Below are 4,525 nucleotides of genomic sequence, written 5' to 3' on the forward strand. Positions count from 1 at the left end.
TGTCCTTATTGTTTATCTGTTTTATACACATAAAGTGTGTATTTGTTAATCCCAAACTCCTAATTTGTCCCTCCCCATCTCCTTTCCCTTCTGGTAATCATGCCTTTTCCCTGCATCTGTGAGTCTGTTTTGTAAATAAGTTCCTTTGTATCATTTTTTTAGAGTCCGTGTATTAGTGATGTCATGATATTTGTCTTTCTCTGCCTGCCTGAGTGTGTCTGGGTCCACCCGTGTTGCTGCAGGTGGCGTTATTTCATTGTTTTTGTGGCTAATACTCCATTGTGTATATGTGCCATTCTTTATCCATTCATCTGTTGATGGACGCTTAGGTCGTTTTCACGTCTCAGCTATTGTAAATAGTGCTGCTGTGAACGTTGGGTGTGTTAATTTTTTCAAATTCATCTTCATCTTTTCTGAGTATCTGCCCAGAAGGGGGATTTCTGGATTGTATGGCATCTTAGTTTTTTTAGGGAACCTCCTTCCTGTCCTCTTCAGTGGCCGCACAGTGTACATTCCCACCAACAGTGTAGTAGGGTTCCATTGTCTTCCCCACCCTCCTCAGCATTTACTTGTAGACTTTTCAATGATGACCGTTCTGACTGGTATGAAGTAGTACCTCATCATAGTTTTGATTTGTGATATTGAGCATCTTTTCTTATGGCTCTTGGCCACCTGTATGTCTTTGGAGAAATGATGTTTAAGTCTTCTCACTTTTATGATTTTGGGGGTTTTTTTTGATGTTGAGCTGCATGTCGGTTGCATAATTTGCAGATATTCTCTCCCATTCTGTAGGTTGTCATTTTGTTTTGTTTATGGTTTCCCTTGCTGTGCAAAAGCTTACAAGTTTGACTAAGTCCCATTTGTTTATTTTTGCTTTTATTTCTTTGGCCTTGGGAAACTGACCTAAGAAAACATTGGTACAATTTTATGTCAGAGTTTTGCCTGTGTTCTTTTCTAGAAGTTTTATAATGTCATGTCTTATTGAAGTCTTTAAGCCATTTTGAGTTTATTTTTGTGTATAGTAAAAGGGAGAAAAAAAATAAAAGGGAGTGTTCTAACTTCACTGATTTTGATGCAACTTTCAAACTTTTCCAACACCACTTGCTGAAGAGACTGTCTTCTCTCCATTTTTTATCTCTTTTGTCAAAGATTAACTGGTGTGGGTTTATTTCTGGGCTCTCTCTTCTGTTCCATTGATCCGGATGTCTGTTTTCGTTACTAGTATCACGCTGTTTTGATACCCTAGTGTTGTCAGAAGTCTGGGAGGGTTATACCTCCAGCTTTGCTCTTTTTCCTTAGAATTGCTTTGGCAATTCTGGGTTTTCTGTGGCTCCATATACATTTTAGGATCATTTTTTCCTGGTTCTGTGAAAAATGTTTGGGTAATTTGATAGAGATTGCATTAAATATGTAATTTGCTTTGGATAATATGGCCACATTAATAATATTCTTCCAGTCTGGGAGCGTGGGATAGCTTTACATTTTTTTAAAAATCATCAATTTCCTTTATCAATGTTTTATAGTTGTCAGCATATAAGTCTTTCTCCTCCTAGCTCAGGTTTTTTCCTAAGTGTGTGTTTTGTTTTTTTTTTAATGTGATTTTAAAAGGGATTATTTTTCACTTTCTGATACTGTTTTTAGTGTAAAGAAATATAATAGATTTATGTAATTCATCTTATATCCTGCTACCTTGCTAAATTCATTTATCAGTTCTAATATTTTTTGTTTAATGACAACCCACTGCAGTATTCTTGCCTGGGAAACCCCATGGACGGAGCCTGGCAGGCTGCAGTCCATGGGGTCACAAGGAGTTGGACATGCCTGAGCACGCACATATGCACCTTATTAAGTTTGTTTATCAGTTAGAAAAAGATTTTCTTTTAATCTTTAGGTCCTCAGTAATTTTTAAGAGTGTAATAAGATTCAAAACCAAAGTTGGAGAACTGCTGAATTAGACCATAAATTCATCTTTTTTCATCATGAACCCATTTCTATAAAATCCCTTGCTTCTCCTAGAGCTTGTTATATTTGAATTTTGCCCTGTCAGAAGACTCAAGTACTGTTGTAATACATGCTACAAAAGAATTTTTCCAATGAATGAGGATCATTTTTAAAGTTTTTAATTGCTTGCTTTTTCTAAATTGTATGTGCACATTGTAGAGTTTACCATTTACAAATCTCATTTTCTGTTCTGACAAACTTGTTTTAGAGTGAGCTCAAGTAAAATTAGTCTATGTTCCTTGAACTAATGAATTTCAGTTCTTCCTACTCCTATTTGATTATTCACATCCTTCTCTTGCCTGCTCATTAGTTTTACTGTCTTCAACCGACTTAACCCCTTTCTGTCCCTGAAAGTGAAGTGAAAGTGTTAGTTGCTCAGTTGTGTCTGACTCTTTGCCACTGCATAGACTACAGCCCACCAGGCTCCTCTGTCCGTGAATTCTCCAGGCAGGAATACTAGAGTGGGTTGCCATGCCCTTCTTCAGGGGATCTTCCCAACCCAGGTTTCAAACCTGGGTCTCCCACATTGCAGGCAGATTCTTTACGAAGCCTCCTCCTTGAATGGCAGATATGGGAGGCTTAATAAGAAGAACCCAGGCAAGCCTTGTGGATGAAACTCAATAATTTAATCCCAAGTATGTTGATTGGGAATTCATTGAGGTATGTCTTTATGCTAGCTAGTACTATATAAACAGGTTATAGTTTCAGAAACTTAACATAAACTACAAGTTTCTTCCGTTATCTACTTTTTAAAAATTTTAGTAGACAAATTCATTAGGAGCTTGTGAGGTTTTCCATTTGTTTTAAATTCACCAAACTAGACATGACGGTTTACTTCAATGGAAAGAGAAAAACCAATCTGGGCTCTTTATTTATAGCAAAAAGTAAAAAGGTAACTTTTCTATTTAGAGGGGGATTGCACTTTCTCAGCATCTGACATGTACAGTGGCATCCAGTAATCACTCTAAATATTTCTCTAAAAGAGCGAATGGCCAGAATAAGATTTAGAGCTGTTGAGTAAGCAGTTAATTCTTAAATGGTTGAGAATTGCCTTTAATAGAAAAAACTAATACACTGACTAGCAATATTCTCCTAAAATGAAATGTCTATACCTTACTCTGCCAGGATGCTGGCAAGTCTGAAATAGCTCTTCATGTGTTTGTTCAGTCAAGCCCCGATGTGTCCTCTATCCCAGGCAAGTCCTCCTACACCGACCCTCCAAACGTCTGAGGAACATAAAGGACAGCTGTTTCTAGAGCTGTAGAGAGAGAAGCTAAAGTCTGAAATAGAGATGTCCTGAAGGTTAAAGACCTGTACAAAGTCCAAAACCAGGCGGGAGACCAATCATCAGTTTAACAGGAATAATCCTGTGTTGGGGAAATTGCTAAATAACGTGTGTGTGTGTATGTGTAATGTGCCTAAAATGAAGGTTTAATATGCATAATTTATAAGATGCCTCTTCAGTTCTTGCTGGGGGTTTATTCTATAATATTCAATATTTAAGTCCTGCTAACTTTCTAGAATTTTTTTAAAAATCCAAGTTCTGAGATAAGGGTTTTGGGTGAGAGGTTGTAGAGCTGTACAGATAAACACCAAATGAGCATGTACACAGCAGTTTCATTTGAGGTACACGTGGAACGCCATTTTCCAATCCACTGGTCCACCAACACTCAAAGAATCTAGGTATTCCTTGAGTCCTATTTTTCCATTTTGGTTTATTTTTTGTTGTGTTGTTTGTGTTGGTTTATAAGTGAAAACCCCTCAAGGGAAGAGGTGCTAAGATTCTTGGGTTGTGAATGGCAGGGACCTTAAGGGCTTTAGGGCTCCAGTACTTAGATTTGGATGTGAAGGCTTCACACAGATGCCGCTTCAGCAGGTTAAGAAGCAGATTCCTCAGTCTGCCTTCTAACAGCACCCGAGTGATTTTCATACGCTTGGCTTGTGGCCACACTTGAGAAATACCACTTTCGAGATAAAGTGTAACTAGTTGTTGTCCTCTGCACAAATCTAACATCCGTAATATGGGCTGCTGTTTTTTTTGTAAACAAAATATATATAGTGTGCCCTTTTTTTTTAAAAAAGATAAGAGTCTATACCAGGAAAAAGAGTAAACGATGCAGTACTGTCTAAAACTGAAAAATCAAAATGTAGTTAACCACCAGAAAAAAAAGTGATTCTAGGAGCTGCAGTAAGAGGGAAGGTGAAGCCTGAGAGTGTTTTCCATTCTAAAACACTTCTTATAATTTGTTTGTTATGACATTTCTAAGTTGTCAGAAAAAAAACCTACTTCATTTTGTTTCTTCTAAGAACGGCAGTCTATGCCTTTGAGAAACCTACCAAAGTTGGGATTACCAGTTCAGATGGGTACATCATCATATTTGATATCATATATGAACATATATGATACTGCATCATATTTGTTCATCTTCCAGATTCTCAAGTATGTACAAAATGCAACTGGATTTACAGAAATATCTCACCTACACTGAAAGTACATTTAAAAATTTTTTAAAACATACAAGAA

This window comes from Bos indicus x Bos taurus, chromosome 12 (genome assembly GCF_003369695.1).
Source record: "Bos indicus x Bos taurus breed Angus x Brahman F1 hybrid chromosome 12, Bos_hybrid_MaternalHap_v2.0, whole genome shotgun sequence".
Taxonomy (NCBI): Eukaryota; Metazoa; Chordata; class Mammalia; order Artiodactyla; family Bovidae; genus Bos; species Bos indicus x Bos taurus.